This window comes from Balaenoptera physalus (genome assembly GCF_965194825.1).
Source record: "Balaenoptera physalus genome assembly, chromosome: 15".
Taxonomy (NCBI): Eukaryota; Metazoa; Chordata; class Mammalia; order Artiodactyla; family Balaenopteridae; genus Balaenoptera; species Balaenoptera physalus.
In genome coordinates, this window is record NC_138894.1 from 65,936,257 (window position 1) to 65,957,772 (window position 21,516).

General features: G+C 40.5%; 1 long non-coding RNA gene across 3 annotated transcripts in view; it reads right to left on the reverse strand.

Annotated features, from left to right (window-relative positions):
* The window catches only part of LOC309644263, a 200,341-nt gene that overhangs the window by 18,925 nt on the left and 159,900 nt on the right, over positions 1 to 21,516 (reverse strand). For 2 of the 3 annotated variants that reach the window (XR_014254320.1, XR_014254321.1), the window contains exon 8: positions 17,118 to 17,216. This is a non-coding gene — a long non-coding RNA (uncharacterized lncRNA). Of the gene's footprint in view, positions 1 to 6,325; positions 6,943 to 17,117; positions 17,217 to 21,516 lie in introns of those variants that run through there. The other variant, XR_014254322.1, reaches the window with a different exon arrangement.

The following is a 21,516-nucleotide window of genomic DNA, read 5'->3' on the forward strand; positions in this document are numbered from 1 at the left end:
CAGGCTTGTCACTCATAAGAAGCCGGGGGCACAGTGGGACTTAGAGTTGAAGGAAATGGGCTTGTTGGCAGTCCTCTTTTCTTTTCCCCTTCTGTTGAAATCAGGGCCAGAGCCAAACAGGGCAATGCCATGTGTCCTGGGAGCGCTGAGTAACATCAATTCTATTAAACTGAAAATGGGACAGAGCCCAGACTCGGGCAGGCAGGAGGCTTGCTGAGGCCTTGGCAGCCAAGAGCAGGCAGGAATGGGCATCCTGAACCAGAGTACAAGCCGGGCCAGCTGCAAAATTGAAGGTCCTGAGCCCAGCCTGACAGGTACACTCCCTGGCATATAAAAGGGTCATAGGGCCCACAGGACTCGTCCTTTCTACCACCATCCCTCACCTAGTGCCCTGCCTGGCCTCTGTGGTAGCCAACCGTTCATTTCAGCCCCAGTTTCAGTCTGGGCACCTCTGTCCACCTGTTCTTTTGTACAATAATGTACCCCTTCACCCCTAAGCTCATGACATTTCTCCTTCCTCGTTTAGTGATGCTTGAACTGCTTTTCTAGAATGTCGGGCATTGCGGCCCCTTGAGCCTATCCTTGGCACTCACTCCTATAACTGCCCCCATAGGCAACCAGAGCGTTCAGCCCAGCATTCCCAGCTTATGCTTTGCCCTTGGCTCTGGGCGGAGAGAGTCAGACTCAGTCTCGAGGCATAATCATCCAAGGGCATAATGAGGTCAGGCACAGTTCAGAGTCTGTGGATATGCAGAGTTTCAGCCCAAAGGGAGGAACACAGTAGCAAGAGAGTCTTAGGGCAGGCTCAACTGCAATGTCAGGTAAGAGGCTGCTATCAGGATTGGGTGACGAGGAAGAGCATGGAGCCCAGCATTTGTGGCCATGTCACTGGGCCCCCAGGCCAGGAATGGGAGCTAATCCCAGAGGTGAGACTGATACACTTCCTGCCAGGATTGATTCTGGAACTGAGGTGGAAAGGAAGTTGGAATTAAGGCCATTTTTAAGTCCAGCTTTCAGGAGTTATGGAGGGTGAAGTCAGAAGAATAAAGATGGTCCAAGAAGCAAGTGATCTAGATGCCTCTTGGAGGAGACGCAGACTTAAAAGATGACTATTTAAGTTTCATTAGGTCCCATTGGTTTATTTTTGTTTTTATTTCCATTACTCTAGGAGGTGGGTCAAAAAGATCTTGCTGGGATTTATGTCAAAGAGTGTTCTTCCTATGTTTTCCTCTAAGAGTTTTATAGTGTCTGGTCTTACATTTAGGTCTTTAATCCATTTTGAGTTTATTTTTGTGTATGGTGTTAGTGAGTGTTCTAATTTCATTCTTTTACATGTAGCTGTAAAAGACAACCCTCAGAATAGGAGAAAATATTTGCAAACGAAGTAACTGACAAAGGATTAATCTCCAAAATATACAAACAGCTCATGCAGCTCAATATCAAAAAAAACCGAACAGCCCAATCAAAAAATGGGCAGAAGACCTAAATAGACATTTCTCCAAAGAAGACATACAGATGACCAAGAGGCACATGAAAAGATGCTCAACATCACTAATTATTAGAGAAATGCAAATCAAAACTACAATAAGGTTATCACCTCACACCAGTCAGAATGGCCATCATCAAAAAAATCTACAAACAATAAATGCTGGAGAGGGTGTGGAGGAAGGGAACCCTCTTGCACTGTTGGTGGGAATGTAAATTGATACAGCCACTATGGAGAACAGTATGGAGGTTCCTTAAAAAACTAAAAATAGAACTACCATATGACCCAGCAATCCCACTACTGGGCATATACCCTGAGAAAACCATAATTCAAAAAGAGACATGTACCACAATGTTCATTGCAGCTCTATTTACAACAGCCAGGACATGGAAGCAACCTAAGTGTCCATCGACAGATGAATGGATAAAGAAGATGTGGCACATATATAGAATGGAATATTACTCAGCCATAAAAAGAAATGATATTGAGTTATTTGTAGTGAGGTGGATGGACCTAGAGTCTGTCATACAAAGTGAAGTAAGTCAGAAAGAGAAAAACAAATACCGTATGCTAACACATATATATGGACTCTAAAAAAAAAAAAAAAATGGTTCTGATGAACTAGGAGCAGGACAGGAATAAAGACACAGACGTAGAGAATGGACTTGAGGACACGGGGAGGGGGAAGGGTAAGCTGGGACAAAGTGAGACAGTGCCATGGACATATATACACTACCAAATGTAAAATCGATAGCTAGTGGGAAGCAGCTGCATAGCACAGGGAGATCAGCTCGGTGCTTTGTGACCAACTAGAGGGGTGGGATAGGGAGGGTGGGAGGGAGGGAGACGCAAGAGGGAAGGGATATGGGGATATATGTATATGTATAGCTGATTCACTTTCTTATAAAGCAGAAACTAACACACCATTGTAAAGCAATTATACTCCAATAAAGATGTTAAAAAAAAAAAAAGTGAATCAGCAAAAAAAAAAAAAAAGACACATGCACCACAATGTTCACTGCAGCACTGTTTACAATAGCCAGGACATGGAAGCAACCTAAGTGTCCACTGACAGATGAATGGATAAAGAAGATGTGGTACATATATATAAAATGGAATATCAGCCATAAAAAGGAATGAAACTGGGTCATTTGTAGAGACACAGATGGACCTAGAGTCTGTCATACAGAGTGAAGTGAGTCAGAAAGAGAAAAACAAATACCGTATATTAACGCATATATGTGGAATCTAGAAAAATGGTACAGATGAACCTATTTGCAGGAATAGAGACACAGACGTGGAGAACAGAGATGTGGACACGGGGTAGGGGGGAGGTGGGGGCAGATGAATTGGGAGATTGGGATTGACATATATACATTACCATGTGTAAAATAGATAGCTAGCGGGAACCTGCTGTATAGCACAGGGAGCTCAGCTCAGTGCTCTGTGGTGACCTAGATGGGTGGGATGGGGGGAGGGGAGGGAGGTCCAAGAGGGAGGGGATATATGTATACATAAAGTTGATTCACTTCGTTGTACAGCAGAAACACAACATTGTAAAGCAACTATACCCCAATTAAAAAAAAAAGATGATGATTTATAGTATATTAAGACAGAAAAAAATCTTTTATTCCACTAAAAGAATTATGTTTGAAAGAACTTTTAGGAACAATTAAAAAAAAAGATGACTATTTATAGTATATTAAGACAGAAAAAAATCTTTTATTCCACTAAAAGAATTATGTTTGAAAGAACTTTTAGGAAGAAAAAAAAGATGGAGTAGGTAGCAGTTTGGAGTTTTCCAAACTAAACAAAAAATGGTTATGATAGCAGCTCTAAACTTACAAACCAAGAGCATTTATTTCTGGTGGCATGCATCTTGCAGAAGGAAAAAGAATAAATGTCCCTTTCAGAACTCACAAGTTCAAGTTAAATGAAACAGACAAGGAGAAGGCCTGCTCCTTATAAGGGAACATCTGAACTCCCAAACCAAGATCAAAAGGTGTCGTCCCCAAAGTGTGTGTCAGTAACTTAATCCTCCTCACTGTGTAATCTGATTTGCCACTATAAGTCAATGCAATAATCATAGCAGCAAATACTTAAGTATATGCTTCAAACCTGGATCATTGCCCAGAAGTAAAGTACATCCAAATATCTGATATTCTGACATTTAATAAAAGTTTGAATTATATTTGCAGTTCCCTGTGATTTAATTTTCTTGAGCTCAATATTTAATAAAACAATAGAAAATTATTACAAGTATCTTGTGCCATTCAGAAACCACTAGATATGAGCCTCGTTCTGGGGTCAGACGGTAAGAGATTAAATCCCAATTTAGCCACATACTAGTTGTCTGACTAGCAAATGACTCAACCTGTCTGTTCCTCAGTTTTTCTCACCAGCAAAACGGGAATTATCCTCAAATCTATTTACCACAGCAGTTGTGAGGATTAATAAATGATTATATACAAATTGCTTCGAGCACTGCCTGTTTATATTATAAAGAGGACTCAGCAGAAGTTAACTAAGGTTATTATTTTTTAAAGTGGAACCGGGCTACTCACTCTTCTCGTTTTGTTTCTTTGCTTGTTTGTTTCAAATAGCTGTACAAACATCTGCACACTTTCCCAGTTTGTTTCAAATATTCTTCCAAATAAACTCTTTTTAGAAAGAGGAGAATTGAACCGATAACAGACTTCAACACAGAGAATCTGAAGTTATGTGGTTTGAGAAGATACCCAGTGAGGCATCTGAACCTCAGATCACAGAGAAATCTGACTTTAAGGCAAACTTAAAAATGGGCATCGGCCTCTGAGTTCCAAACCTGAAAGAACTTCCAGAAAGCACAAAGAAAGAAAGAGCTGGTGAAGAAAGTAATGCAATAATAATATTGCTTAGGTCTACCTCTGCCCTCTCTACTGTAAGCCCCGTGATAGCAGGAAAGATGGAACATTTGCCTTTTCATCCTCAAGGCCAGTAGAATCTCAAGAACCGAGAGGGCACTGGGTGAATGCTGGCTGGTTGTTTAAATGAATGAAATTAGAAATGAACCAAAGACACGGCACTGAGCTCATAATGCATCTTCATGCGTGCTAGCACTGGATCAGAGCAAAGTACTTGTGAAAATATTGCTAGCTGGGGACAGGGATCTTGCTTCATTTTCCAGGAAAATTTTGTTGAGGGCTTTGTTTTTCTTCCTGGATCTCTGATTCTTTAGGTAACAAGAGCACGTAATAGGAAGAAATCCCATTTATTGAGTTTAAATGTGCCAGGAACTATGTGAAGCACAATACAGTTGATCTAATAGTTCTTGGCTGAGCTATTTATTACTACTGTACTAGTTTTACAAACTGTGAAGATGGAGAACAGAAAGGTTAAGTGAATTTTTTAAGATCACACAGCTAACAGGCAGCTGACATAGGCCTGAAACCCAGCTTTATCCAACTCCTAAAGACCTGCTTTTAACCAATGCATTGCATTAAACCCTCTTAAAGTCACAAAATATCACAGACTAAGAGGATCTTGTGTATTTTACAGGTAAGGAAACTGAGACCAGAGGTGTGCGGTGCCTTGCCAAATATAGCCTGGTTCATCAAAGCAGAGCCTAGGAGTTGAACTTAAGACTCTTATCTGACAATCCAAAATGATTTCCCCTGTACCTAATCACTTCCTTTTTAACAAAAGCAGCCTTATTCTAACTTTGGTAAACCCAGTCAATCTCTTTACTGAATGCTAGAGAGAATTTCCCTTCCAGAAATGACTTACTCTTGTTTCATAAGCTCAATCAGTTCTTTTGTAATCGAAAATATGCACCACAAAATAAATTCCTTGGGTTAGTAGTCTAAGCACTCGTTTTTGGTTTTTGGTTTTTTCTTTCCCCTGCCTTCAAAAACGCCACTCAGAGCACGCTGCCTGAGACAGACTCCTTTCCAGGGGCTGGGACTGATGGAGATTAAGGAGAAAAAAAAAGACAAAGTGCAGATCTATTTTCACAGTCAGATCTAGCATTCACCAGATGATTGCCACGTAATAGATGTGGGTGACAATAGTCACCCAGTGAGGTCTAGCATCTTAACCAAGATGTCTATTGTGTCCAATCCATTTGTTAAAGATGGTCTTACTACACCGACCATGTGATGATTAAGGCATTGTTCACCAAACCAGGCATTATGACTGATGTTTAAAAAAAAAGTACATATGTGCAAAATGCAAATCTGACTACCTCAATAATAATCCTGTCTTTGTTTAAAGGGAGATGCTATTCCAGCATATATGTGGGGCTGTTCTACTCCAGCAGTGATGGAGCTTGGATCACAGGCCCGACACGCACTCTCCTGTTAGAATCAAGGGGTGTCTTCACAACAGAGGGAGGAGAGAAGATCCAGTTTATGGATATAGGACAAGGGAAATGGACAAGGGATTTATATAGTCTCTTCGGAATCACCAGCAGAGCCCCCCGGTAAAAGTGTCCTTTGCATGTAGCTTATGTGGCAAAATGTTGATGATTACTGAATGTGGAGGATGAGTAAAAGAGTCTATTATTCTGTTCTCTCTGTTTTTGTGAATTTGAAAACTTTCACAATAAAGGTTCTTGTTTTTTTTTTCCTTAAAGTAATCCTTTCCTTGGGAAGAAGCTTCCCAGAGTCCTGTATTAGTGATGACACTCCTCTAGGAGGCAAGGATTAGTAGAGGGCACTGGACTTGAACTCAGAAGTCCATGACCTTAGCAGTCCAGCAATCTCCCGAGCCACAGAACCTTGAGGGTTCAACCTTCCCTAACTCCTACTTTGTTTCATATTCTCCCCTCCATTTGCTCCCATCATACAATAGTCCTTATCATTTCGTATTTCTTTTGCCTTCTTCCCCATTCCCCCAGGAGTACAAGAACTCCTTGAGAGGTGGTATCACGACCCATTTAATGCTAAATCACCAACACCTAGTATGATGTCTGCATGTATCCAATGCTCAGTAAATGCCTACTCAGTCAAAGAAAAAAAGCAACTGACGTTAAGTATGCATTTATTAGCAGTACCCATTTCCTATTTTTGTTGCCAAGATTGAGACCACTTAGCACAGTGGTTGGTGTGTAGTAAGTACTCATTTAATGGTGGCTGCTTTAATAACAATTATTATTACTACTATCATTATTACCCACCTATCATATGCTATTTAATCATGACCCGAAAGAAAATTCTCACAGAGGACCCAGTCACACCATTACTAAGTGACAGAATTCGAACCTAAGACCATTTGTGGCCAAGGTTCATGCTCTTAGCTCTGCATCATTCTGATTTATTTCTCGTAGATGGGCCTAAAAAAAGCCAAAGGATCTCAGTTGTGGATTGTTATCCTCACCAACAGGATGTCAGATTCTAGAGGCAAGCCACCTGGCACTTTCCATGGCTGGAAGGAGGAGGCATCAAACTGTTCCAGGCTGCTTAAACTCAATTTAATCCCTGAGTGAACAGACAGAAACAAATAGCAGTCACTATAGTGCATGTGGTTGAAATAAATGTATATTTCGCTTGAGTCAGCAGTTCTCTCCCCCAAAATGCATTAGTGTTAGTTTACTGTCCATATACTTTTATCTTTAGACTTAATCATCACTATATTAAATCACATGGGGGCCGCTAGTCCAACAGCACAGGTGTGAATTAAATGTTAACAGAACACTGGACTGAAACAATTTCCTTTTCCTTCATCTGCGCTTGAATTTCCCTTTTCCTAAGGAGCTGTGGATGGCAGCTGTCAGGGAAGGCTACGGGTGAGGGTGACAGGCTGGGCAAGAGGTGCAGTAAGAGATAATCAGTCTATGAGCTCTGCCTGTTTCACTAACTTGGTGAGCTCAGACCAGTCATTGCTGCTCTTTATGCTTCTGTTTGCCCAGCCATAAATGAGAAAAATCATGCACAGTGAGAGTTGGGAGTTTGCATTTGCAAAGTACACTGAAAACCCACATAAGAGTTAATAAAAATTTATTACACATGCAAATCTCCATATTGTTACACCCCTTCCTTAAGAAGGTGTCAAGACAAGGGTCATATGGTATCTCTTATATGTGGAATCTAAAAAAGATACAGGGCTTCCCTGGTGGCGCAGTGGTTGAGAATCCGCCTGCCAATGCAGGGGACACGGGTTCGAGCCCTGGTCCGGGAAGATCCCACATGCTGCGGAGCAACTAAGCCCGCGAGCCACAACTACTGAGCCTGCGCTCTAGAGCCCGTGAGCCACAACTACTGAGCCCGTGCGCGCTAGAGCCCATGCTCCACAACAAGAGAAGCCACCGCAATGAGAGGCTTACGCACTGCAACGAAGAGTAGCCCCCCCTTGCCGCAACTAGAGAGAACCCGCGCGCAGCAACGAAGACCTGACACAGCCAAAAATAAATTAATAAATAAATTAATTAATTTTAAAAAAATAAAAAATAAAAATAAAAAAGATACAAATGACCTTATTTGCAAAACAGAAACAGACTCACAGACATAGAAAACAAGCTCATGGTTACCAAAGGGGAAGTGGGGGAGGGATAAATTAGGAGCTTGGGATTAACAGATACACATTACTGTATATAAAACAGGTAAACAAAAAGGTCTTACTGTATAGCACAGGGAACTATATTCAGTATCTTGTAATAACCTATAATGGAAAAGAATCTGAAAAAGAATATACATATATATATACACACACACACACACACACACACACACACACATACATATAAAACTGAATCACCTTACTGTACACCAGAAACTAACACAACATTGTAAACCAACTCTACTTCAATTTAAAAAAAATTTTTTTAATTTTTAAAAAAATTTTTTAAAAAAGAAGCTCTCAAGAAAGCCCAGATTTTCTTAGCTTCATTCTAGTACGCCTTCCCAGCCCACATCTGAAGAGCATCAGGGAGCCACAGCCAGCCATTCTCAGGCAGAATGTAACCTTAGGGTCCTTTTGGCGCCCAGAGATCAGATACGTCCTCCTTGCGATGTGTTTTCCTTGTGAACTCAGCCAGGGACCTAGAACTGGACTTCTAGGACCAGCCCTCAGATACTTCTTTTCTAAATGTATCACCCAGACCATCAGATAAAATTATAATTGCATCAAACAACCTAGATTAAGCTCACAAAGCTAGATTGTAGCTTTCTGGGGAATTTAGAGTGAAATTCAAAATTACCTCCCTAGCAAAGGAAGGGAGGTCCTTAAAACAACAAAATGAATCACTGATGTGGCAATAAAGGGTTAAAGGCAGCAGTGCCTCAGATCCTGAAAGGTCTGCCAATGTCTTCAAAGCTCAGTGGCTTTACTTCCTTCCATGGGTTGCATTTTGTTTGTTTTTTTCCTTTTCTTTTCAGCCGCACCCGCCAGCATGCAGGATCTTAATTCCCTGACCACGGATTGAACCCACACCCCCACCACCACCACCCCACCCCCGCAGTGGAAGCACAGAGTCTTAACCACTGGACCGCCCAGGAAGTCCCATGTTGGGGCTTGTTTTAAAAGAATATGAAGAACCTTAAGCTCCTGGGAAGTCAGATATTTCCCTCTTCAACAGCAAGCCTTCCCGGGAGATAATAAGGAGCTCCCCTTCCACCTACACGCATGAAATAAAAATAGGAAAATAGTGGGGAAAATAGGAGATAGTAGAATGGATGAGGACCAAATATGCAGAAAGCAAAAGAGAAATCACAGGAACCAGAAGGTGAGCTTTTAACAAGTTACTGACCTGGTAGGAAAGTCTACAAATTGTGATGCTAATGGAATTCTGAGACAACTTCCTGAAGGAGTCCATAGCCCTTTAATCATGAACAAAAGGGAACAATGGATCAAGACACCCAGAAGAGATATGCACCCAGCCCCGAGAGTTAGGGAGGAAAAATTTGTCTTGCCCTTGTGTGATGAGCAAAAGCTAAACATAACTACTTGTGTAATGAGTTGACTAGTTGAATGAACACTAAATCAACTCTACTAAGCACACTGTGTTGTCTTCAAACACCCACTCATGTTTTTAATCTTCAGTTCGAGAATCCTAACCAGGTATTATTTACAGCAGCAAAAACTGAAATTGACAGATCCTAAATGCCACCTGACATTCACACTGGTGGTTAGGTCAGCCTAGATTGGAAATACCTGCATACTCTCCAGCACAAGGAGAAAATGTGTAAACACCACATAGAAATGACCATATCCAGGCTCCATGCTCCCTTGTTGGTCTCTAAAACCATTGCTGTGACTCTTCACCTATTTTGCCTCTCCTCACATCACCTTCATGGCCCACTCCCCACCCTCTTCCCTACAAATATCACTCCTGTTCCCAGAGTTTGCAGTAATCTGGTTAAAGTAATTTACATTAAATTATGTATTTTTGATAGCCCTAATCTTTCCAGAATAATTTTCATTTTTAAAATAGAAGACCCAGAGTCTGTCCCATTAGGAAACCTGCACAAGCCTCTTAGATAGCCTCATCCACCAGAGGGCAGACAGCAGAAGCAAGAAGAACTACAAGCCTGCAGCCTGTGGAACAAAAACCACATTCACAGAAAGACAGACAAGATGAAAAGGCAGAGGGCTATGTACCAGATGAAGGAACAAGATAAAACCCCAGAAAAACAACTAAATGAAGTGGAGATAGGCAACCTTTCAGAAAAAGAATTCAGAATAATGATAGTGAAGATGATCCAGGACCTCGGAAAAAGAATGGAGGCAAAGATTGAGAAGATGCAAGAAATGTTTAACAAAGACCTAGAAGAATTAAAGAACAAACAGAGATGAACAATACAATAACTGAAATGAAAACTACACTAGAAGGAATCAATAGCAGAATAACTGAGGCAGAAGAACGGATAAGTGACCTGGAAGACAGAATGGTGGAATTCACTGCCACGGAACAGACTAAAGAAAAAAGAATGAAAAGAAATGAAGACAGCCTAAGAGACCTCTGGGACAACATTAAACGCAACAACATTCGGGGTCCCAGAGGAGAAGAGGGAGACAAAGGACCAGAGAAAATATTTGAAGAGATTATAGTCGAAAACTTCCCTAACATGGGAAAGGAAATAGCCACCCAAGTCCAGGAAGCGCAGAGAGTCCCATACAGGATAAACCCAAGGAGAAACACGCCAAGACACATAGTAATCAAATTGCCAAAAATTAAAGACAATTATTGAAAGCAGCAAGGGAAAAATGACAAATAACATACAGGGGAACTCCCATAAGGTTAACAGCTGGTTTCTCAGCAGAAATTCTACAAGCCAGAAGGGAGTGGCATGATATACTTAAAGTGATAAAATGGAAGAACCTACAACCAAGATTACTCTACCCAGCAAGGATCTCATTCAGAGTCGATGGAGAAATCAAAAGCTTTACAGACAAGCAAAAGCTAAGAGAATTCAGCACCACCAAACCAGCTCTACAACAAATGCTAAAGGAACTTCTCTAAGTGGGAAACACAAGAGAAGAAAAGGACCTACAAAAACAAACCCAAAACAATTGAGAAAATGGTCATAGGAACATACATATCGATAATTACCTTAAACGTGAATGGATTAAATGCTCCAAACAAAAGACACAGACTTGCTGAATGGATACAAAAACAAGACCCATCTATATGCTGTCTACAAGAGACCCACTTCAGACCTAGGGACACATACAGACTGAAAGTGATGGGATGGGAAAAGATATTCCATGCAAATGGAAATCAAAAGAAAGATGGAGTAGCAATACTCATATCAGATAAAATAGACTTTAAAATAAAGAATGTTACAAGGAAGGACACTACATAATAATCAGGGGATCAATCCAAGAAGAAGATATAACAATTATAAATATATATGCACCCAACATAGGAGCACCTCAATACATAAGGCAACTGCTAACAGCTATAAAAGAGGAAATCGACAGTAACACAATACTAGTGGGGGACTTTAACACCTCACTTACACCAATAGACAGATGATCCAAAATGAAAATAAATAAGGAAACAGAAGCTTTAAATGACACAATAGACCAGGATTTAATTGATATTTATAGGACATTCCATCCAAAAACAGCAGATTACACTTTCTTCTCAAGTGCGCACGGAACATTCTCCAGGATAGATCACATCTTGGGTCACAAATCAAGCCTCAGTTAATTTAAGAAAATTGAAATCATATCAAGCATCTTTTCTGACCACAATGCTATGAGATTAGAAATGAATTACAGGAGAAAAAAACGTAAAAAACACAAACACATGGAGGCTAAACAATAAGTTACTAAATAACCAAGACATCACTGAAGAAATCAAAGAGGAAATCAAAAAATATCTAGAGACAAATGACAATGAAAACACGACAATCCAAAACCTATGGGATGCAGCAAAAGCAGTTCTAAGAGGGAAGTTTATAGCTATACAAGCCTACCTCAAGAAACAAGAAAAATCTCAAACAATCTAACCTTACGCCTAAAGGATCTAGAGAAAGAAGAACAAACAAAACCCAAAGTTAGCAGAAGGAAAGAAATCTTAAAGATCAGAGCAGAAATAAATGAAATGGAAACAAAGAAAACAATGCAAAGATCAATAAAACTAAAAGCTAGTTCTTTGAGAAGATAAACAAAATTGCTAAACAATTAGCCAGACTCATCAAGAAACAGAGGGAGAGGACTCAAATCAATAAAATTAGAAATGAAAAAGGAGAAGTTACAACAGACAACGCAAAAATACAAAGCATCCTAAGAGACTACTACAAGCAACTCTATGCCAATAAAATGGACAACCTGGAAGAAATGGACAAATTCTTAGAAAGGTATAACCTCCCAAGACTGAACCAGGAAGAAATAGAAAATATGAACAGACCAATCACAAGTCATGATATTGAAACTGTGATTAAAAATCTTCCAACAAACAAAAGCCCAGGACCAGATGGCTTCACAGGTGAATTCTATCAAACATTTAGAGAAGAGCTAACACCTATCCTTCTCAAACTCTTCCAAAAAATTGCAGAGGAAGGAACACTCCCAAACTCATTCTATGAGGCCACCATCACCCTGATACCAAAACCAGACAAAGATACTACAAAAAAAGAAAATTACAGACCAATATCACTGATGAATATAGATGCAAAAATCCTCCACAAAATACTAGCAAACAGAATCCAACAACACATTAAAAGGTTCATACACCATGATCAAGTGGGATTTATCCCAGGGATGCAAGGATTCTTCAATATACGCAAATCAATCAACGTGATACACCATATTAACAAACTGAAGAATAAAAACCATATGATCATCTCAATAGATGCAGAAAAAGCTTTTGACAAAATTCAACACCCATTTATGATACAAACTCTCCAGAAAGTGGGCACAGAGGGAACCCACCTCAACATAATAAAGGCCATATATGACAAACCCACAGCAAACATCATTCTCAACGGTGAAAAACTGGAAGCATTTCCTCTAAGATCAGGAACAAGACAAGGATGTCCACTCTCACCACTATTATTCAACATAGTTTTGGAAGTCCTAGCCACGGCCATCAGAGAAGAAAAAGAAATAAAAGGAATCCAAATTGGAAAAGAAGAAGTAAAACTGTCACTGTTTGCAGATGACATGATACTATACACAGAGAATCCTAAAGATGCCACCAGAAAACTACTAGAGCTAATCAATGAATTTGGTAAAGTTCCAGGATACAAAATTAATGCACAGAAATCTCTTGCATTCCTATACACTAATGATGAAAAATCTGAAAGAGAAATTAAGGGAACACTCCCATTTATCACTGCAACAAAAAGAATCAAATACCTAGGAATAAACCTACCTAGGGAGACAAAAGACCTGTATGCAGAAAACTATAAGACACTGATGAAAGAAATTAAAGATGATACCAACAGATGGAGAGATATACCATGTTCTTGGATTGGAAGAATCAATATTGTGAAAATGAGTATACTACCCAAAGTGATCTACAGATTCAATGCAATCCCTATCAAATTACCAATGGCAATTTTAAGGAACTAGAACAAAAAATCTTAAAATTTGTATGGAGACACAAAAGACCCCGAATAGCCAAAGCAGTCTTGAGGGAAAAAAATGGAGCTGGAGGAATCAGACTCCCTGACTTTGGACTATACTACCAAGCTACAGTAATCAAGACAATATGGTACTGGCACAAAAACAGAAACATAGATCAATGGAACAAGATAGAAAGCCCAGAAAGCACCTATGGTCAACTAATCTATGACAAAGGAGGCAAGGATATACAATGGAGAAAAGACAGTCTCTTCAATAAGTGGTGCTGGGAAAACTGGACAGCTACATGTAAAAGAATGAAATTAGAACACTCCCTAACACCATATGCAAAAATAAACTCAAAATGGATTAGAGGCCTAAATGTAAGACTGGACACTATAAAACTCTTAGAGGAAAACATAGGAAGAACACTCTTTGACATAAATCACAGCAAGATCTTTTTTGATCCACCTCCTAGAGTAATGGAAATACAAACAAAAATAAACAAATGGGACCTAATGAAACTTTAAAGCTTTTGCACAGCAAAGGAAACCATAAACAAGACGAAAAGACAACCCTCGGAATGGGAGAAAATATTTACAAATCCACGGACAAAGGATTAATCTCCAAAATATATAAACAGCTCATGTAGCTCAATATTAAGAAAACAAACAACCCAATCCAAAAATGGGCAGAAGACCTAAATAGACATTTCTCCAAAGAAGACATACAGATGGCCAAGAAGCACATGAAAAGATGCTCAACATCACTAATTATTAGAGAAATGCAAATCAAAACTACAATATCACTTCACACCAGTTAGAATGGGCATCATCAGAAAATCTACAAACAACAAATGCTGGAGAAGGTGTGGAGAAAAGGGAACCCTCCTGCACTGTTGGTGGGAATGTAAATTGATACAGCCACTATGGAGAACAGTATGGACATTCCTTAAAAAACTAAAAATAGAATTACCATATGATCCAGCAATCCCACTACTGGGCATATACCCACAGAAAACCATAATTCAAAAAGACACATGCACCCCAGTGTTCACTGCAGCACTATTTACAATAGCCAGGTCACGGAAGCAACCTAAATGCCCATCGACAGATGAATGGATAAAGAAGTGGTGGTACATATATACAATGGAATATTACTCAGCCGTAAAAAGGAACAAAATTGGGTCATTTGTTGAGACGTGGATGGATCTAGAGACTGTCATAGAGAGTGAAGTTAAGTCAGAAAGAGAAAAACAAATATCGTATTTTAATATCACATATGTGTGGAACCTAGAAAAACGGTACAGATGAACCGGTTTGAAGGGCAGAAATTGAGACACAGATGTAGAGAACAAACGTATGGACACCAAGGGGGGAAAGTGGCGGGGGGGTGGTGGTGGTGGGATGAATTGGGAGATTGGGATTGACATGTATACACTGATGTGTATAAAATTGATGACTAATAAGAACCTGCTGTATAAAAAAATAAATTAAATAAAATGCAAAAATTTTTTTAAATAATTAATTAATTTAAAAAATAAAATAAAATAGAAGACCCATTAACTTCAATTGATGTTCAAGGTAAAGGTTTTAGTTACATGCAGATGATTTTTTTTATATTAGAGTGTTTTAGTAGAGATAAAAGTTACTGAAAGCAAGTCAAGCTACTGCAAGCCAAGAGGGAATCTGTGTTTCATTCTTCTGTCCTCCTGTATACCATTTTAACAGCTTCTTCATCCACATGGCAGAATATAGCTGCCCCATGCTCTTGACATTCCATATTGCAATTCTAGAGACAGACTGGCTACTCTAAATACCATTTTTAATTTACAGAGAGAAAATCTGACTGGCACAGCCTGGCTTCCTTTGCAGCCAGGGACACGGGTATGACAAAGCCCAACCATGAATACTAAGGTCCGACCTAGGGGTAGGGAATTGTATTGTATTGTACTGGTGGCTATCGTATAGGCTGAATGGACATCCTAAAAGCTATCTGCTATAAAAGGTCTTCCCGCAGAACCTCTGAATCTGTGTTTTCCAAATTTCTCTGATGGTAGAATCATCAGGCCCTTGCCTGAAGAGTCTGAATCAGTGGGCCTGGAATGTTTGTTTTTAGTGAATACATCAGGTGATCATTATCATGAGGGAAGCTTGGGAAACCCTGTGGAATCAAACCAGAGGCGACTGCCTATACAGAAGGACACTTCTGACCTGTGTAGCCAAGCTCCACCATCCTGCATTCCTCAGAATGTCTTGACCTGTGATTCTCAATGAGCCTACTGTCACCTCAATCTGATCTCTTGGGAGTCTTCTATCCTGAATCATTTTCAAAGTCCCAGGAAGTAATTGTGAGGAGACTCAAAACTACCCACACTCCAACTTGAACAGGAGATAGGGGTCCATCCTTTCAATGCTGGATGTAAAGCAAGGATTAAAAAGAAACAGTCAACTTCCCATACAGATTCCTCTCCCCCTTCTTAGAGATCAGGATAGTACGAAAAATTCTCTTCCCTTAACAACTCCAACTGCTTTGACATCTTTCATATTCTCACTTCACCCCTATCCCACCATTTCAGCCAACTAGGTATTCTGGTCTCAGACATTTTATCACATAGCTTGGAAGATCGATTCGCCTCTCCAAGAACATCTTCCTAAAGGACAGGGTAACAAACTAAAGGCTTAGCTTTACATGTTGTTTGAAGACTCAAATACTATTATCCTAATAATGCGATGCTGGTTTACCTTCAGGTTGGGGTAATCAACTAAAGGACGCCACTAGAATAAGGAACAAGCAGACATTTAATGACAACTGCCAAAATATTTTTCCTGTGTAAAGCACAGTTGAGGTTTTCAAAAGATGTATGTTGCAAAACCAGAGATACAAAAGGCCAGTGAACATGTGAAAAAATTGCTCCACCTCAGCCAGAACACAAATTAAAAGAACAATGAGCTCAATTTTTACCTATAAAATTAGCAAAGATAAAAAAGAATAATCCCCAGTGCTGGTGAGGTTGTGGGAAGGTTTACTCCCTTGCCGGTAGGAGTCTGAACTGGGACAGCTTTTCCAGAAGGTAATTGGGGTATGTATTTCTAAAGCCTTAAAAATGGCCACACTTCTTAACATAGCAGTTTTGCCTTTTAAGAATTTATCCTAAAAAACGAACTAAGACTGGGCACAAAGATTTATGACAAAGTTGTTCATTACAACATTGACCATATTGGCAAATACCTGGAGGAAAGAAAACCCACCAACAGAAAATGGTTGAGCAAACCGAGGCAGAGCCATACAATGGATATGCTGATTGTATCACCATCACGAAAACTGAGGAGGTACGATATTATTTATAGGCAGGGAAGTATGTTGGCAAAATAGTAAAAAAAAAAAAAAAAAAAAAAAAAAAAGCTACAAGAGGTATGATCTCATTTTTATTTTTAAAAAATGTAGTAGAACATTTGGGCAGGGTTGCCTACTCTATAATCCATTATTTGGAATTACCCCCATGACCCTACTGAAAGGGATAGCCTTCTTGCCTTTGTTTTAATAACACCTTGACTTTGGCTGATTAATATGAGAGATCAGTGAATAGCCTAGAATTCTCTGATTGGAGAATTAGAAATAAGAGACACAAAACCATGCTCACATGATTGCTGACGTGTGAAATGAAGGATGTTGTCCAATCAGGGCTGGGGTGGCCATTTTCATTCACCCATAAGCAGAGGAGTAGTGGAGACAGCCTTGCCTGCAGAAGGGAGAGGAAGAGAACAGAGAAACAGAACGTGTGCTTCAAGAGAGTGCGATGGGTGAAAGGAGGGGTGACACTAACTCCCTCCGCCCCACTTTTAAATAAGTCCCCTTTCCTTGAGCTATCTTGAGTCATATACGAGTAAACCTCCAAATTTAACAGACATTATTCCTAAAAGATGGTATTTCAGGTCAATTTTATGGTCTCAGTTTTGCTTTTTGGTATTTTTTTTTATTGTAACATATGAGATGAAAGGTCAGAAAACCTGCACTCCAGCCAGGATTATGCCATTAACTATGTGATTTGGGGAAGTCACTCCACCATCTAGATTCTGTGGGACTTTTAAGCAGGAAATCCCAGGCTTTTTGGAAAGGACAAAGCAAACCCATGGGGGTAGGACCCACAGAACTCCCTATCTGCCCATCTTGTAGATGGCTCAAAACCCAAGTGAAAAAGACTGAATCACGTCCTGCCAAAGAGTGGCAGCCTAGATGTGAATCCTGGTTCTCCTACTTAGGGCATGTGGGTTTGGGCAAATTGCTTAATGATTTTATATCTCAGTTTCCTTATCTGTAAAGTGGCATTAATTCTAATACTGCCTCCTTAGAACTGCTGAAGGATTAAAATGAGGTAAGTTGTGTAAAGTTCTTAGCCCAGTGCCTAGAACATAAAATAAGGATTAGCTGTGGTCCCCAGAGGCCCTGTTCAAGGAAAGGGTGTTCCTTCCTTTCCAAGAGACACACTAGTCCCCTAGGCCAGTGCTTCTTAAACTTCAGCGTGCCTAGAATCCCTAAAGATGTTGATAACATGCAGATTTTGGGGTGGGCCCTGAGAATTTGCATTTCTAACTATTCCTAGGTGAACCTATGCAGGTGGTCCACCAGGTGGGTAGTGTTAACAGCTCTGCCTCAGAGAACTCCTAACACATAAAAGCTTTTCATACCTGTTTCCAATATGCAAAGCACCTTCAATCAACCAGAAAGCTTTAAGAGTGGGGCCTTTTAATTACTTAGATGTTCTCATTAAATTGGAGTTAAACATCACCATGTTTTCAGTTTCAGCTCATGGAGCAACTGTTTCTAAAATATATTATTAGTTCACTTTTTGGCTTTGGTAAGTTCAGGACATAATTTAGTCTTTCTTTGATGATTTGTGAGGCACTTCAGACCCTTGCAGCGCCTCGGGTCATTCATTTTAACTGCCTGGCTTCATAGACACAGGAGTTATGGGATAAGAAATTGAACTGAACTTGTTCAGACCCAGAGCATAGGCTGTACTCCACTGAAGGGTTTTACGTGTTTCTACTAACTCTTTGGAATGAGTGTCTTTGCTGGCCGTAAAGTGAAATGAAGGATGCTATTCTGGTTATCTGAAGGGCCCAATCGTGCTCCAAATAGTTGAGCGATATATATACACACCGCTACAGAATAACACTGTGCTAGGGATGCGGCCAGGGACTCCCTGCCCTCCTATGGAGGGCGCTAAAGGACGTATCCCTGGGAAGCATTCAACCTCGAGGACGCCAGGAGCCCTTTCACCTCATCACTTATGCAAATACTCCTTTCTCCCCAGTCTTGTCTTAACAAAGAATTAGGGCAGCTTCAAAGCCGTTTCTCAAATAAACAGATTCATGACTGCTGCTACTGAACATTCAGGAAACCTGTTTTTCTTTACTTGTGGGGGTTTTACAGAGGATTTCTGCTCCGTGGAGTGGTCACTTCTCAAGCTGTTTCAAACTCACAAGATCTATTAGGGACCACATGAACCATGTCTAGCCTTGCGTGGCTATTTTTCTCAATTCAGTTCTATTTCCTTCCTTCTCCTCCCTACCCCTCCGTCCTTTCTTCTTTTCCTCTTTCTCCTCCCTCCCAGGCATTCTTACTGAGGCATGACACACTCGCAGAGAAGGCTGCACCTTCTCTCCCATCCCCGCTGTTTCCCATCTTTGCCCTCTGAGGTTTCTCTGTTAATACCAGTTCTGTTCTTGTAGGAAAACTTGGTCTCCTTTCGATATATTTAAGTCAGGCCCCATTTCGCCCAGATATTTCTCTGACTCTGAATCTTTCCAAATGTCTGCAGGTCTCGGCACACAGACGTACTTACCAAAGCCTGCTGACCAATGCTCCTTTTGGAGCCTGAGATTTATCACGTCTGACCCTCCCTTCCATTTTGGCCATCAGCAGACATCGGTGTGAGTGTCTGCTTGTACAACCCTACAGCACCACCAATACCAACCCAAAATAAACACAAATCTAACTCCAGTAGCTTTGAAGAATCATGTAGATTAGTGCTTTCCAGTAGCAGTATAACACCAGTCACATTATGTTTTAAACGTTCTAATAGACACAGTTTTTTAAAGTAAAAAGAAACAGGTAGAATTAACATTAATGATATACTTTAACCCAATATATTAAAAATATTATCGTTTCAACAAGTATTCAATGTAAAAAATTATCAATGCAATAGATATTTTACATTCTTTTTCCTACACTAAGTCGTCAAAATCCAGTGTGTATGTTACACTTGCTGTGCATCTCAATTCGGACCAGCCACACTTCAACAGCTCAATAGCCAAAGGTGGGTCCTGACACCCACACTGGAAAAAGCACAATGTAGATGTTTACTGTGATTTTCATGAAGGAGCAGGGTGAGAGGTTTTACAAGCATATCATAAAGGCTACATCCTTAAAATCTTTCTTAGACAACTCTCTCCACCCAAGTGCTAAGAATCTCTCAGCCCGCTCACCCCCCAACTCACCCCCTCACTGCTTTGTTCTGTTCTTCCTCTTCCCTCCTCCTTCTCAACTCACCATTCCTGCCCTAGGCCCCCTGACACTGAAAATGCTTCTCTGACTGCATTTCCTCCAAAAATTAGTCCTCCTGGAATTGTACTGAGTAAAATTATCTATTTTGTTGGCTGATTCTTAAAGGTTCCCGGTTCAGCCAGCACCTGCTCACCAGTCTCCCAGGTTTCTCATGGGTGTCTGGGTGAGCACAAGTGATCCCCAGCCGGAAACAGATGAGCCACTCTTCAGATGCGTGGGGACTTCACCAAGGCAACCGAATCTGCCTGCAGTGAAAATGCTCCTGCTAACCAGCCCACACTGCAGAGCCCTTCTCAGGACCGCTGCCAGCACTGCAGCTCTAACAGGCGAGTTACTGAGAAGAGGAAGGGTTCTGCTCTATGGCAAACGCCATTCCCTCCCTCCGACACCTAGAGTCTCGGGAACGAGCGGGTAGAGAACATGGAGGCAAAGCAACAGTCCCTGGACCCCAGTTTTGTTATATTCAGCTGTACGGACTACAGAATTAATCACGATCTGTTTGTACAACTTTTCTGTCAATACCAGTTATATCTACTTTGTGTTTCTCTAAGACTCAGTCAGATGGGCTGTCCCCCAAAGACAATGCAGGTGGAGTTCCAGCTTCCGGTGGTGAGAATGGATTTGCTCATGTTCAGCCCTATCTTCCCTTAAGATTTCTTTTGAAGCTCATAGTTTCAAATCATTTGGTTGGAATGAAGATGGAAAACCTTGCTCATGAAATAGATCCTCTATCTATGGAAAACAGATACACAGCGTAACTAGGTAAGTAGCCTTGACCTTCTTGAGACACTATTGGATCTAACTGAATGGACCCTCATTATTACCATATCCACACAAAAGATATGATTGGACCAGGCAAGATCTACCCCCAAATGACCCAAATCTTCACAGGAATCAAAATCTACTCAGACTCCCAAGGGTCATCCAGATCAAAAGAGACCTAAAGCTAGTCTAGGAAGCCGCTGAAGTTTTCTAACCCAGTGCAGTACTGGCAGAAATGGGTCACCCAAGGAGAGCACGGATCTGAACAGCTCTGTTCGGCATCTTTCACGTCATATCAAGCACTCAGAGAAAACTTGGGCTGAAGACTTGGCTACTCTCAATACAACCTCTTGTATCTAAACATTAATAAATATCCAGGAAATATCAATTGTTCTTTTCTTCTTTCCCCAGCTGAATCGCATCCTTCTAACACTGAATGGCTTTTTAATATCTGTGACACACTCCCCCTCCTGTGTCTGCCAATATTATAATGTATTATTTGGCTGGTGATTTTTCTCATTTCTCTTCTCAACTCAGCAGCCAGAACTGCTCCTCCTGACTTGGCAGAAGTTGAGGATGTCCATACTTGCTGACTTTTGTGCCCGTTCATTGCCAAAAACCCATAATATTTAAGGTTTTTAATTCTTCCTCTGCATTTTTTTTGAGGGGGGTTATTATTTGTGGCCAGAAAGTCAATATTTTTCATATTT